The sequence below is a fragment of the Manduca sexta genome, chromosome 15 (assembly GCF_014839805.1).
Source record: "Manduca sexta isolate Smith_Timp_Sample1 chromosome 15, JHU_Msex_v1.0, whole genome shotgun sequence".
Classification (NCBI taxonomy): Eukaryota; Metazoa; Arthropoda; class Insecta; order Lepidoptera; family Sphingidae; genus Manduca; species Manduca sexta.
In genome coordinates this window covers 5332271-5349532 of record NC_051129.1, presented here as the reverse complement: position 1 = coordinate 5349532, position 17262 = coordinate 5332271, and the positions used below count along the sequence as shown (strand labels likewise).

General features: G+C 36.3%; 1 protein-coding gene across 1 annotated transcript in view; it reads left to right on the top strand.

Moving 5' to 3' along the window:
• The first annotated feature begins 232 nt into the window (after positions 1 to 232).
• Positions 233 to 17262, top strand: part of LOC115440060 (ataxin-1) — a 31109-nt gene continuing 14079 nt past the window's right edge. The window contains exon 1 of the mRNA XM_030164205.2: positions 233 to 618. The gene's annotated coding sequence lies outside the window, so the exon portion shown is untranslated. The remainder of the gene's footprint in view (positions 619 to 17262) is intronic.

Below are 17262 nucleotides of genomic sequence, written 5' to 3'. Positions count from 1 at the left end.
ATTTTGCCCTGAGAAGTGTCCGGTTTCAGTCTGGCACGACGAGCGCTCATATTGCATTTAGTATTTATTTATGTATCGGTGAAGCGCAGGTTCTATAGGCGTGCGAGGGCGGCGGGCGGCGGCGGCGACGGCGGAGTGCGGCCCAGGGGGGCATACTTACTACGTGATTAATCCGCGTCCCCCCGGCCCCGCGCGGTGAGCCACGGGCAGGGCGCTCCGTACTCGCGCCGGGTTTCCTCGTCCCCGCGCCTCACGGCCACTCACTACGCACGGAGCCGAGCGTAGTGCCGCCGCCAGTCGCAGCGCGACCCGTGCCGACGTCGCACATCGTCTGCGTCCACATCGTCGCGACATCGATCCGTGATATCATTCATGCTGATCTCCGCCCGTTGATTTTCCTGCCGAGTGACCGTAGTGAAGCCGCCGCGTACCGCGAGTTTTGAATGTTCGTGGCCATCCCGCCGGTGCGCGTTACCGTCGCAGTCCGCACGCACAGCTCCAGCTCGGAGTGGCAGCCGGCGACACTTCCCTGGATGAGACCCGTGACCGGCGCCCGTCACCGTGAGCCGCAGCCTGCGATGCTGTGTCCGTGACCGTCTCACAACAGTGCCACGAAACGTAAGGATCCGATAGTTGATTCGGGCGGATCGCGTGTACGGGCCGCCTTCCTATTTGCATGGCGCATACGAGTGGATTTTATTTTCGTCTGGCGACCTGTGTGTGTGCGGGGCTGCGGGGCGAGAGTGTGCGAGGCGGTGGTGGTGTGCGCCGCGCGGCGGCCGCGTGTGTGCGTCGCGTTCCGTGTCCGCCGAGACGGCTACTCCCTGCTGGCCCGCTTTATTTAGGTTGTTTCTGAGCGTGTCGGCAGCGTTCGGCCTGGCGCCCGCCGTCACCACAGCGCCGCCGCCGCTCCCGCCGCCCCGCGCCAGCGCTACCTGTGTCGTGACAATACTTCCACATCTATATAGACAGCCCTTTTTAGACTCGTCTCGCATATTATTATTGTCACTATACACGCGTGAAAATGTATTGGTAAAAAGGAAAACGTTTAAGTATATGGTCTAACCAGGTAGCCGTTGAATGACATTTATGGCTGCGTGATCGACGTTTTTATATATAATGAATAATTTACAAATCAACGCCAGAAGTGACTCGGACGTGTGTCCCGCGTGCTGTATATCCTCACAATTCACACCGATCCGTATGTCGTAGTGTGAGAACTGGTCTTACAATGTTGCCGAGTTGGCAATATTAACATTTTCTACAATTCAATGCGCGTTACGTGTCAATGATCTCGGAACATTGCAGTACTTCTCTTTTTAACGCCAGCTCTTTGTGGCCCTCCTTCACCGCTTACGGATTACCTGCGCGGCTAAAATATCACACCTGCAATTTACGTCTACAAGCTTTCCTGTTTAACTACTTTATATTGACGCTCTCTATGACAGGCTTCATTTATAATAGCGTCAAGAGCCATGCTGGGCTCATTACTAAACTCTATATGCATGGCAATATTTTATACATAAAACCGCCACCTCATACTTTCAGATAAATCTTAACGATACGCAAAGTTAAAAGTGCCATGAAGGTTCAGTGTGTTTATTTACACGCTAAAGGCGATGAACACCAGTATTTTTTCCACAAACTAACATAACCCTCGTTTACTTACTCTAGATTACGTCATCTATCTGAGGTTAATAGCTCTATAATTTTGTAGACATAGAGCTCGGAGCTAAACATAACAATTAGTGTGCGATAAATTATACAGATAAGAACAAAAACAAGAAACAAGTATATTTTTAGTTTAACTTATTATGAGTAGAATTTTCTTTAGTTGTTACGTAGAGATGATACAATTCGATGTTCTTCTAATTATAACGTATTAAAATTAGCTCAAGTAGGAAAAGTACGCGGCGAGCACTTAGGTCTCAGTGATAAACTTTGACCACAAACACTTCCACGCCGGGCCGAGTGTGGAGACTACTATTGCATAGTAATTAGTTACGTATACAACACTAAGTACATAAACATTAAGGAATATTGTACACTATGTGGACAGATAAACGTCTTAAACAAACAAATTAATTGCTTAAATAAAACTTATCTCGTACACATGTACGCTTATGAAACTCTTGTGTAGGCATTGGATAATATAAATAATAATTAATTGTAGAGACAAATTGACTATTTATTGTAATTGCCTTTCCACTTTGCTGTGGCGAGTAATACGGATAATAGAAACTCTACTGAGTATATTATTTGTAGCATTTTTTATAATGACAATACATTAGAATATATTAATAGAATATGCAGAGGGGATTGCAAATTGTTTTTTTACTGTTGTCAAGTGGAAATGTTATGATTAAAAATTGTGGGCTCTTACCAGATTATTTCTAAATATCTCTAATTTATGAGCATAGGTATGATATACTTAGTATGAGAGAAGATAGACTTTAATAGAGCAAAATAACTATAGATAGTAACCCTGTAATGATGTGATGAATAATATTATGTGATGAATGGTTTATAAAATTAACGCCACCGTATTATGTGCCTCATAAAAAATATAAAATTAACATACATGAGAAACCAATAGGGTTTATAATAAATATTTCATCTACGTATTTATTAAGAAAAAAAATTTAAAGAAACATAACATTTCGTACACAGCATAGTAAAATGGTCAGTTGAATGACTGACGATAATTTCATATTTCACTCATAATTTGAAAATTCATTTACTGCCACAGAAAATATATTCATTACTTGAATAAGGAAGTTGGTGAATGTCGAAATAATAAAAAAAAATATCGCTACGAGAGACCTTGAAAGACCTTGTCGTAAGATTATCAGCTGGATAAACATATCAATATCATACACCGTATAGTGTACATGCGCTATATTTCATACAAGTACCCAATATATTTTATGTGATAAAAAGTTTATTAAATGTGTATCTACACGACCACATGGTCTTAATCTGTAATGAGGACTAGTAAATAGAATATAACTATCAAGCTATAAACTAAATCGACCTTCTGTATGTATATATAGAGCTCTATCTACTAAGCCATATATGCCCATATAGGTATTTTGTAATTTTATAACCCCCAGTTTCCTAAATTCCGAGTATTTGACGATGTTGAAATTTTCATGGTTTTATATTAATAATATTCGTAATATTTTATTCAACCACAAAATGTATTATCTTTTTCCTTGAATATAATATTATGGTAATACCTAATAATAATGTTTAACTTTTAATTAAATAAAAGTGACATAGTTAGCCTTTTTACGCAAAACTGCTTCGTTAAATTCTTATTTAAATGAGAACGAAATAAAACCACCATTGACTCTACATGTTATAAGATACCTCTTCTAATTAATTAGACATTGGTTAAGAACACCAGCAAAAAACCACAAACCATTGAACTTAAGATAAACGAAACCATGAGCGGGTGGCTTGTATTAAATAAACGACTGCCATTTGTCACATAACAAGCGGCGATTGCAAAGAAAACAAAGAGATATCACAGCTTGTGTTACCGATACGACACACACATTTACGTCGCAACTCACTGTGTGCAGTTTCGTATACGGTCGCTGTAGGGGTGTGTGTTTGCGTGTATGTGTGCGTGGCTGTGTGTGGCTGTGTGTAAGTGGCTAGTGTTATCAGAGAGCGAGCTACCGCCTACATACTGATATGTAACGCTATCAGCTGTATTAACCACGATAATGCTCCGCATACCTGCACTGCACGTTAGTAAAATACACAGACAATAAAACAGACATGAATAAGCGTTACGATTTAACTGTTCACTTAACACAGAACAGATATATTTATTGGAATAAATAAGCGATCATTTACATCTGCCGAATGGTTTTTTCTTCACTCGCTACATAAACTTTTCAACCACTTATTTAACAATTGGAGTAATAAATAATTGACTATTTGTTGAAACCGGCTTTATTTGCTTGTTTAGCAGCGTACATTTAACGTTTCAATGACCTAATTAGTTCGAATACATCCTTGTGCAAACTTAAATAAATAGTTAAATGGTAAACATGTAAATCGGGAAAAAATCTGTTTAAATAAAGTGTAAACGTTTACAAATTTTCATTAATACAGATTTAGCCCATCATTTTAGAATTGTTTATTTTTTATCTATGTCCAGTAGGTTACTATTAAATAGCATATTTTATATCTTGGCATTTTGTTGCACGCACCACAGTTTCAAGTAACGTTCAATAAACAAATTCGTATCCCACAATCAGAAGAAAACAGTATCTTATTTTATTATATCAACAAACGAAGTTTCACCTCGGCTCCTACGTCTCATATTTCACAATGTTCTGCCATTTTACGTTTTGTTATCATATATTGTTTTCAAAATACGATCTCTTGTTGAAGTTTAGTTTCACTTTGTGAATTTGTATTGGGCTTTAAGGAACTTTGAGATTTCCTATAAGTTTATAGTACAATATACACATAGTTCAGATAGAGATACATAGTAGAGATATGGCTTTTGGCGTATTAGAACATTTTAAAGACCTTTAGTCCACAATCAAATGCAGGTTGATAGACTTTTAATATTATGTATATATAAAAAAATATATAAATCTGATAATATATAAATATTTTCTAATTAAAAAAACAAGGTTTTACATTATCATTAAATCGAGTGATATTTAATATTATGCTGTGTACCAAATTTTTGAAAGTTAGAGTCACACGTCCCCGTGCCATCGAACTTGAGCCCATGGACTCTTAGATTGTTCCACAAGCACCAAGCTATCGTTTTTTATATCCTCATATAGTTCCTCGCAAATGTATATAATAAAATAATGACACAACATTGAAATTGAAATACTTGTTCGTCTCGATTTAAAGTTAATAATTATTATTCATAAAGTGATAGCTACATATATTTCTTATTTAAATAACTTCGCATACGTTTTCGATGCAACAAATAATGATGGAGGCCATATTACACATTAAAAAAAACGAATCCTGACGATGTTTAAACAAATTAAAAGTATACAATTGGCTGAATGTTTTCCTATTCATCGCCATCATCTATTTCTGTTCCGCACTCGGTATGAAACAATGTAAATGTGAAACAATTTGCATTTAAATAATACACATTACAAACACACATTGTTGCAAGTTAAACAATGAATATATTAAGGGTAGACTGTTTGTCAACACGGCCCTTGCTGTTCTTTGAGCGTCGCCTACGGTCTGTAGTCAGTATGAACTCTGCATAAACAATATGTATAGGATATAAATTATTACAGTAAGAATTAAGTAGTATAGGGTTAGTCATCCGTGTGTTTATATTCATTGTTCGTGTAAGTAACTTTTCAATTAAATTGCATATTATTACGTAACTATAATTTGATTTAGCTTTTCAATTATCTCTACATAATCATAGTATTATTGGTTGAACCGCGTATGGAAGCGTACAGCCAACCAAGCTCGTTAATAAATCCCATTAATATCCAGTAGTCAATGCGAATTTGGATCACCCGATTTTCGCCTCAATTTAAGCTCAGCTCTGTCGGATCCTATTAGTCTCAAACAAGTATATCCTGAACGCCGACTGTAGAATACGCAAATTTTATTTGTTGCATGCGTATAAATTTCGAAATCATCCTATGCGTCATTACCTACTTTGTAGCATCTTTAGGGTTATTACTCCTAATATCCCCTTAGAACACGTTTATGCGTGTTTAACAAAGGTTAAGTGGAAAATTGTTTTAATATAGGAGCATACAACGCATCGCACAACACAACTGAAATAAACACAAGAAATCATGAATTTAACATCCGTAACGTACTGTTTTGTTCTATCTGATTTATTCGCCACGCACTTGATCGATGTTGTTGACCCGGCTTTCCTTCGCCACGCACCTTCTGTATCTTAGAACGCTGCTGCCTTTTTATTCTTGAATATTTCAGTATTGTGATCTCGAATTTTGTACGGCATATGTAAGATTACGAAATACAAGGCTCTCACAAATGAATATCTATAAAATAAATTATTCACAATGGGTCCCCAAATTCCAACATTTCTAGAGGCTAAGAAAAACGAAACTCTTTAACCTACTTATCGTGTCACTTCAGGGTTCGCATCGAACGCCTAGTGAAATAAATAAACAGTGAACGTACACCTGACACAAAATGAAATGGATCTCAAGTGTGTTAGAGTTCGAAATAAAAGTAATAATTGGCATTAAGTAACCGGTTGCATTGACGATTCCGTCTAATCAATGGGCGGGTGGTGGCGGCGGCGTGGCGCGCGGTTACATCACGGCTTTCGCGGCTACACTGTACTGGGATCTTGCGAAATAACGCTTATGCAAGAAGTATGCGATACGTAAATATGCGATCTGAGCGAATGTTGCATACATATCGTGTTAATAATATATTACTGCATTGCGTCGACCACGAATGCTGCAACTTGTACGGACAAACTTATCATCGACGTACACGTCGTTCTTGCCAACGGATTATTAAATTGATTTCTAGAATCAGCTCAACATTACCATAATTGAGTGCGCAATCAGCATAAACTGAGTGCATTACGGTATTTCTGATACGTCTTATACATTTTACTGATATTCTACGAGCTAGGACATCAACGCCATACCAAAGATTGGTTTGTACTTTGTAGTAATTTCATTACGTTTTCTTTGACAATAATTCTGAATGCTCTAAACATTTAGAGCATTCAGAATATTCATTTTTCGTAACATTGAGCAATTCGGTGCGGCATCTTTTTATATATAGATAGTCAGTCGGGTATTAGATTGTGAGACATAATATATACGAATTTATTGTAACAAAACAAAACCGACTTCTTTTGTATTTCTTTTTTCGAATCGCGGACATCTTCGCCAAGAACTTTAAAAAGTATGTTAATGACATATTTAATCATTTTATTTCACGTTGTCGGATTTATGTAAGATATTACAAGCTTTTATACAGAAGAAAATACCCATACAGTGTTGCTGCCATAATACTTCATAATAAACTTTTTAGAAAAGAACCATACGTACTAGCTGCTTTTACGTTTAATTATTACTTATTTTTAAACAAATTTCAAGTTAGAAATCTTTTTGGCATTAATAATAAAAAAAAATGTAACAAATATTGTAAATCTCAATATTTTACTATATTTATTTATTTCATATTTTTTTCATAGACACGGTTAATTTAAAGCGCCGCTTCCACCAATATTTCACTGTGTGTATTCCGTCCCATGATATAATAGGGGTCGAGTCTATCGCCATATTGGGCACAAATTTCAGACTGCGAGCTGATACTGAGCGGAAAATCCCAATATTCCATTGCCCGGCCCGGGGATCGAACCTGAGGCCTTAGCTCTGCATTTGTCCCGTAATACAACTACGCCTCCGAGGCAGTCTTTTAAATATCTGTTGTAGTAAAGACCACGTCTTGTTACATTAACTGTAATAAAATAAACATTTTGTAATAATTATTTCTAAAACGGCACAATATTCGTTACGCAACTCTTCGGTTGCTTCCGTTTCTAATGGTTTTGTCAAAATAGTAAAAAGTTTTTTGTTTAAATAAGTTGTAGGCAATTGACCTCGCGTTTCGGTAGAGATGTACTCTTTCAAACATTTATTTGTAACATTTTCTTCTAAATGCTTTTCGAATAATGGTAATTTAAATGGTTTAGTGGTAATTTAAGAACCAATAAAGCAAAAGCTCTTAAGCGACTATAAAATATTGTGCCTATGAAGTTGATGCCAATTGTCGCTTAGATTTTTATTATTTTTCAATTTGCATAAAGTCGTGGTATGTAAATATACATGATGTATTATGAAAGCCAAATGAACTTCTAGCGATAAATTACGACACTCAAGCAATGGACTCAACTACGACCTTAGAAAGGTTATTTTGCATACTACATGTATGAAAGTAATCGTAAGTTAAGTGATTCCTTATGGCATATATATGTTAATGTTTGTTGTATTCGTCCATTAATCTTCTCTTAACTCTCAATGAGGCCTCTTCTTGGTTAATGATTTATAAACAAAGCGTTAAGAATATTCTCGAGTAATTAGTGTTTTGTTTCAAGTATTTTTTCCGACAAGATTTGTACGCGACGGTGTTGATTTCACCAAATTCATTAAAAACTAATTATGATGAAACGAGTCGATGAGTTAATAAAAATCAAAAATGTTTTGCATAAAACGGCTTCAAACTAAATGATTTGACTCAAACCGCTGTCTTGTTTGTTAATATATTCGCTTTTTTTATAAAAGTATACTCTCACGTCTCACGAAGTAAAGTTATCGTAATTCCTTTGCGGAATATAAAATTCTAGTTGTATCAGCCCCAGTGATTACTATATTAGCATGCCGTGGCGCTCGCATGAAAAATCCGAAGACGGTTTATCCTTAACTCAAAGCAAAATATTCAATGTTTTGCATGCGTATCAAAATGGCTGCCGGCGAAATCTAAATAAATATTTCCGAACATGCTCTGAAGGATTACAAAAATACAGCAAAATAACGTTGTACGGAATGATATAAATAAATATTCGGTTCCACATTTAACATTTTAGGTATTTTACAAATATATGTTAAACATAGGTATTATACTAATAAAGTAGTTGAGACTACATAATATCTCGTGATCATCTCTTACTAGGTGTTGCTTGTGGTTACGCTTGCGCGCAAAGCCTTTCCCTCTTCATTTATTCCTAAATCACAGTAGTAATCTATGACGCCCGAGCTATGTGGTAGAGTCACACTGTAGCCAGATTCGCCTATATGGTAAAACATTAAAAGTCTGGCTCGACCGAGGTGCCACAATCCAAAATTTTTATTCAGGTCCTATATTTCCCTTGTTTCTCCAATTTGCTTTTTTTCGGCCGTTAAGACATTTATGAACCTTTATAGAGATAATTTGTTAATAGCGTTAGCCTAATATATATTGGTCTTTTACTAAAATAGAAAATAGTCTGTTCGGTATCGCTACGTTAAATAGATAACTACTATTATTGTCAACTATCATTTAACTTGTAATTATCATTGTCAAAATATTAAATTGAAGTCCCCCCAATCGGTTGAGATTGATAGGTTGAAACTCACCATACTCTACCCATTAGGTATGTGAAATCTTGACATTATTCAAAAGTGTGATGAAGAGACCACTGAGAATGAGAGTACCATGGATCTGAGCCGGGGTAGAGCCAGGTAGAAGGATATATATTTATCATTTTACAATATCAATATCAGCGTGGTATCCGCAGCCACTGTTGCCGATTATATAGGTGGAATTGTGGTTTAGTAAGAGCACACAGCTAGGTTCATGGTTAGTTAGTGTCGGTAGGTGCACGGCGGCGTCGATGTGGCCGGTGCGATAGCGCGGCCTTGTCGCGGTCGCTGGCGGCAGCTCCTCCCCTCCGCCCCCGCCGGCCCCCTCCGCCCTCCGTCGTCCCCCGCCGCCCCTCCGCCACGCCGCAAACCGCGCACGTGCTCGTGTGCTGTGACGTCACGCGCGCACGCACCACGCTCTACGTTCAAGTTCAATGTTGCCTATTAATTTTACTCTACCACCGACTATACTGTTCCACCAGCATTAGCAGACAGTATTTGGCACTCGACAAGGACATCTAGAACGTGGCGACTTGAAGTGATGAATGAAAGGAAATACATATTGTGATATGTGCTTTGGAGGTTACGAAATAGCCTAAGGTACGATGTTTCTCTGTCGGTTTGGCGTATAATGTTCGGTTTATGAATAGTTTTGTACGACAAATCAGTATTATATTTAGCATAAAATATAGTTTAAAGTCTCATCCCAATTCTTTGTTATTCTTGCTTAATTAGTAAACAAACACTAAGGTTTTTGCTTAGATTCGTCACCTTTTGTTCGCATCGCTCAAATTTATATAAACATCTTTAAATGAATTAATTAAACGTATATTAAGACTCAAGCTAAATAAACCGATCTGCATTCTTTGTGGCAGTAAATTGCGGATGTAGACAGAGATAACTATGACGCAAGCAAGAGGAACGAGCCGTTTTCAATACATCGCTGTCTCCCGTGTATTGATGTTTAGTTTATATCGTTTTGAAAGCAGGTGGATGTGCGTAACGTCCATTGATTCGAAGCGCATTCGGCGAAGAGCTCGTGCGCAAGTGTCAATATGTCGACAGAGTAGACCAGTGCCAGGCGCGTGCGCTCATTGTGTTATGACGTCACCCACATCCGCGTGCCTCGCTCTCACTTCCAAATATTTTGTATTTATGTTTCCAATTGGCATAACTGTATTCATCAAGATATAATTTTCCGTTTTGTTACTATCCACGTTGTAAATATAAGCCGATAAAGCGTCGTTTCTTCTTGAGTGGACGATTCTTCATCCGTGTAAATTGTCAATGTTATCGGCACCAAATCGACTAATCGTTTCAGAAGTACCTATCCACTATCGTAGCTGAGTGCTTGTTTTGTTTTTATGAACGAACCGAGATACAATGAATGATACAAAATTGAAACAATATTACTAACAAGTTTCCTCATTTTTATATGTTTCGTTCAATATTGTTTTGAAAGAACAAACTCAGTCTCATCGTGGTAAATTAAAGTATATCGATGTGATATTTTTTAATTACAAATTATCTGCATATCAGCAAGCCGGTTAACGGTAAATTGGTATTCAAATTTGAAATTAATATGCCCCTTTTGAAATATTTATGTAGCTGTCAAATAATGCCACAATTCTGTTTTGAGCTAGCCCATCAGTATCTTGCTACAGTATGGCTCTAGCACGTATTTATGGAACAGTTTTTATGAGTCACGGAACGCGAAAAAGCAGAGTTGCCAAATAAATGCGAGGAAGCATTTTTTTATTTATCTTTGCTATAATAAGCAGATATAACGTAATGGTGTGCGAAAATATAATAGTGTAATATATGGAGAGTGTTTTTGTAATTTACACAGCGGAACACCAACACAGAGCGCCACGTGTATCATTTGACACGGGTCAGTTGATAGCACACCTAGTGACAGCTGCTATTTACTGGAAATTATCTTATCCAACAAGAACCGATAACTGCAATGAAAACATTGGATATGTTAAATAAATAACCGAAAAATAAGTTTGTCGATTTAACCCGGGAAGTGCAGTATACACATATGATAGTGAAAATGTTATTAAAACTGACTGAAAGAAGCCCGGTTCATAACTAGGCCGACAATGTTTTTTTTATTTTTTGTGTGGAAAAACGTTCTACGTTTATTTGTTTATTAGTTTATTCTTTTATTATTAATTACAATATGTAAAGATATGTTGCAATTTAATCAAAAGGTTTTTCTTTATTTTTGTCATGAAACGACTTAGAAAGCTATTAAAATTCAGTCTTCATGGATTCTGTAACCCTTTTAATATGAATTTAAGAACAGGTCTCTTGAATTATGGGATATTCGAACTACCTACATTTATAGCAGATTTAAAGAACATTATTTTATAATGTGTGCATCCAAATATCTCAAGTCGTGGTAGATTTGTATAAGTTTTGCCACGGAAAGTTGAAAGCCCCAACGAAATTTCGTATAAAAGTTACTTTTAATAAATATGTAACAAAATTTACCTAGATAAGCGGAAATAAATTTATTATTACTTAAGGATAAATGTAATAATTACAATTTAATTTTGCACTGCATTATTTAATTCGTAGAATAATTATAAGTCAATTTTAACGCTTACTGTAACGTTTTTTACATGAATCTTAAAGTGACCCGCAAAAAGTGGGCCAATAATATGACTTCTGCATATGACGGCGAAAAAAATTTAAACAAATATAACGGTTTTATATTCGCGCAAGTAGGTACAGCATGCTCAGTTACACGTGCCGACACAACTGATCTATTTTCATTTACCGAATGTATAAACATTGATAACATTATTTGTTTTCATTAAAATGCTAAATCGGTAACGAATGAGAATAAAAAATAACATAAAACCGTGACATATGACTTATTACATCACCGCGTTGCATTTGTATGGCTCGTTTGGATTCGTGAGGACGGAGTAATTATAATAACAAAATATTATTGTTTTTTACACACATTATCTACAAGATTTATTAATCTAAGTCAACTTTTACTTAGCCTTGCCTCGTCTTTACACCTTACGACCTATTAATAAAGCTTAGGTCACCAAGGTGCCTATTCCGACTCTACGTTTGGACAGGTGACCCCGGCTCCACTATGCAAATTCGACTCATAAGGAACTCGAAACAAAACACCCACACCGCACCGTCATGTCACGATGTCGTGTCGATATTTTCAAAACTATGTCGCCGCGTCGCTACATGTTTTTTTAACACTGTATATAGGCTAGGTAGAGGAATATATCCAAGTTATAGCAGGTAGTGCATTGTATTTTTATTCTCTGCATTTTCGTGTTCGTTTATGATTGTGTTACTATATCGATTTCCAGTCGCGTCCATTCGAGGATCAATGGTTGGAGGCTAGTACGGCGCGCGGCGCGGCGGCGTATCGGGCTCGCTACTTAGCATACAATCGGTGGTAATTCCTGCAGGTAGGTTAGTCACGCGGCCACTCAGATCTCCGAGTTTAGTATTCAAGGGACGCCGGCGTTTGCCTACGCGTGTAACAATCACGAAACGAATCTAAATCGAGAAGCAATAACTGTTCACGCGAGGTCAGCTTTGATGTGTTTGCAAATATATTACGAAACAGGATAAAGTGACCGTTTGTAATCGGAACCGAATATAATAGTACCTTCATAATGTGGCCCGCACATATAACACAGGTCTATAGAATTGGAATTGCAAATATAAGGCACGTATCTATGTCATAACGTTAAATTCATCGCTAAATATAACTCAATTAATAGTTAGCGACACGAACGCCATAGCAATAAACATAATACTCTTGTGGATTCACATTTAAGCGGGGCGTATTGTTTATTTATTGTGTCTGGAATGAATTAAAAGCATGAAGGTGTACGTGCTGCGTGGTTGGCAAGCCAGTCCCGCCGGGGAAAGCACTTGGCAGGCCCATTGTCTATTGACACGACCGTCTGATTGATCGCGCGTTATTCTTGGACAGCTACTTTGTATTATGTATTTTAAAATCCCTGGCAAAGGCGGATCATTATTTTGCTAATGAATATTTGATTTGAACACCGCATTTCATAAATCCATTCCAACGCAAAACATATTTACTTACGTTATGGTCTGAAATAGGTAAAGTTTTTCAACTTATTTAAAACTATATTTTACGCAATTTTCTTGGAACTAGTTACGATAAGAAAGCCGCAACAAATACTAATATCATGACATTCAGCGTACGTAAGATATCGGCTTATAGAATTCTTATCGAGCAAATTGTTTGATAATTTATCAAATATTTTTCATGTGTTCCGTTACGATGTACCGTGTAATCATATAAAATCAAATATTATGTATGATCAATAATCTTTATGTTATGACGCATTATAAAATAACCACGTGATAGATAAAATTTGTAGGTAAGATATGTTATTTAATACTTGCCGAAATACCGTCATTAATGTAAAGATTACGTTTCATTTATAATTTTTTGCCTTCAATAACTACAGAAATTTTAAAACGATATATTACCATTTATACCTTTAACATACAAATAATAATAATAATAATAATAAGGTATATTGTTTGAGTTATATAGGCGCAAAACGTTTACAATCATAGAATAGCTTTATCTAGCCGAGTTTTCTTCAATCGGGTATTTAGTATTATAATCTCGTGCATAAAAATATTTCTGTAGATTAAAATATTATTAAGATATTAGTTATTATCTATGGGATACACTTCTGTGTTTCAAGGAATAGTTTAAACATACAAAGTGAGATTTTAATAAATATAAGAAGTGTTCCTTTGCGCAATTTTTAAAGTACCTAATGAAGACAACTAATTGTAAAAGCATTTTATGATATTGTTATCTTATCCAAATTATACTCTAAAACTAGTGGTCGTCCGGTAGGTGAAATTCGACCCTAATATTCAATATAATTGTAACAAATATTGTACATAAATATTATTTTTCTAAACTCTCTATATGAACTTTAATCATGGCAAATCTCAACCTCCTCCGTGCGTGCAATATGCTCAAAAATTTTACAACATAATCTCTTCTTGTTTGAATATATAAATGTTTGATATTCAGTAAAACCAATATATTATATTATATATAATAAACCTTAATGATAAATAATATTAGTCTGATTTCCATTTGACCACAGACTAACCATAAAAAAAGAGTATGATAGTGTGTATAAGGTTTATTATGCTTAATTTAATATATTTTTAATGCATATTACATGAAAATATTACTAATACTAATACTTTCCCTGTACCAAAATTTGTACAACTCCGCCCGCGTAACTTTATAAAAATGTGTACAAAGTATTTGCTTCACGTCTTAATATAAAGATACTACCTACAACATACAGCAAAATAACTTTGCTTTATTTATTGTAAAAGATAAATATCCCATTTAAATGTAATAGTTCACTTTAGACAGCGATTTCGCTGGTTGTCTAAAATAACATTTCAGAAGTCGACCGACTGGGCCGCAAATGGGCTGTGATTTTCACGCTTGGACAGTTGCTAAAGAAATCAATTATATTTATGTATATTATTTTGGGCTCCACCACCTGTCATTGTTATTTGTGAGTGAAAAGGTGAGTAGTTTTATATTTAAATAAGTAGATTTATTGAGTTTCATGTATATGTGAGGACGTTTGGACAGGTATGGCAGCTTTGTCGATTTGTACCATCGAGCAGCAGTGTGCAAGCGTTATGATGTTTTAATTACGAATTATTGACACTTTTGTACTACACTGAGTGCAATTAACGAAATGCATTTTATTATTATTTTTCTATTAAAACTTGTATATTAAAAGGAATGATTTATATACTCAACCTAAGAGTAGGTATGCATATAAAAACCTCATGCATATAGAAGTAGGGCCCACATCATAGCAGTAAACAAACCAGACGGCGAGTTTTAATAAAAGTTCAAATATAAAAGAGTTGAGCTATATTAAATTAGAAGTGACCTGGATTCTAAAAGGCAATTTCATGTATCTATCCGATGCACAGTCTAAAATAACGTCCATTTGCCGGTGTACCCCGCGTAGGTGGACACGACACCCGTTTCACAGAACATTTTCACCTAATGCTTTGTTTAGTTAGAAAATCCTACAACGCTGAGCGCTTACACTGTATCGAATTAAAAACTATGAAGTTTATTACTAAATAGTTATTATAATATACAAATCAACTGGTATTATGTATGTATTAGTTCTTAATATTGCTTATTATTGGAATGAATATCATATATGTGGGCGCTATGAAACTTTCATATTATATTTTACCGTGTAAAACTGAGCATATTATTATGAGGGGCCGCGTGCGTTCTATTAGCGCCTCGAAGCCGCTGCGTGGGCGTCCGTATGGCCAATTATATCACATGTGTATACACTTTATGATTCCATTGTTATGTCTAGTTTACAGCTGTAAATTTATTGCCCCGTTCCATGTAGTTAATTCACTATTATGCAGTATCCAGTGTTCTATAAAAAGAATATACGTCCATGATTTAATTATTAAAGTTTTAGAAGATTATTAAAATGTAGAGTTATCATCATATTACATTGGAAACCATCTAATATTATTATTAATCCAGATCTAAATTCCAAAATTAAGTAATAGTCGGTCATCGGTCATTGAACTCATTAATTAATGTTAATGTACCCATAATTTGAATCGTTTTATCGCTCAATTGTTTCTTTCAAATTAACCGCGAAATTCGCTACAGGCAACATTCTTTGATAGTGTTGTGTCAATACAATTAACGAAGTAACACTATCGGTGTTTAATGTAAAAACAAAAAACCATTTAGAAATAGATGAAGAGCAAATATTGTTCAAGGTTCTAAACTGGTGGCGCCTTAAAACAGGTAGCACACAAATTAAACAAATTGTACAAATGAGCGGCGCGTGGGCGTTTGAGGCGTTGACTGTCTACAGTTTTACAATAACGCCAGTCCTCAGGGCTACCATAAATATTCTATGTACGTATCGCGGTTGTAAATTCAAAGCCGCACAAGGCTAAACAAGTGCCCCGAATGATATAAATAACGAGAATAGAATAAATGGCAACAAGTTTCCGAGGGGTTATTGTGATGTTATAAAATAAAGTTATAAGTATTATGTCTGGGAAAATATTATGACTGCAGTAATTAATAACAAGTTATTTGTTGTGTAATAGAGCTGGCAACCCTGAAATGTAGGTACGTGGAATATAGACGATTGCGTCGGTGTGGCGCGCCGGCGCAGCGCGACGCGACGAACAGTGAGCACGAGTGTCGCGAGTGTAGGCGGGGTTGTTTGCCTCGGTTCACCCATTGCGTGATCCACTCAATAAAACTGTTGTTGGACTCCAAATTGGTCGTTTAAACGAATACGCCACCTCCTTCTGCGATAGTTCTCAACGCAAATTATGAAACTTGAACACGAGCGACGGATTGAAAATTCTTACGATAAAATTTTACAAATATCGAGAGCCCAGCTCCGTTTTGGTTAAATAAAGGGAACTTGTTTATTATTCACAAATATACACAGTCATTCGCTGCGATTGCAAATGGAACTGGAAATAACTGTCCTTAACACGCTGAGCCGGTTTCTCGATACGAATCAAAATGCAAGTTTAATATTATAATTAGCAATACTGCAATGCAATTAACACGTCAGACGTCTTTTTACCGCAAACAAGTAAGTATTGTAGAAACTCGACTTTACGTAACTACTGTCGCGTGACTAGGCGACCGTTCATCCAGCCTCGCAAGTGGCAACTCGTTACCCAAACCTTTATAATATGTCTCTTTACACCTTTATAAATTGTAGCAATTTTTGTTCGGCTGGGGGTGTCCTCCAAAGCGAAAACTGGCCACTCTTTATTGACTGGGAACTAATTAAAAGCAAATAATATACATTTAATCGAAGAACATATTGCATGAATTACAAAGAGAGAAGAAAAGAAGAAAAACTCTCAAAAAAAGCAGTGACTGTTGTACGAGAGCTAAGAATTGTAATTTGTAACCGATCGACCATCACACGGAATGACGTGTCATTTCTGTGCAGTTTATCAACAGCGGAAAATTGTTGTGTTCTGAAAGCCCAGGTCACATCTCAATCATTTTCATGCT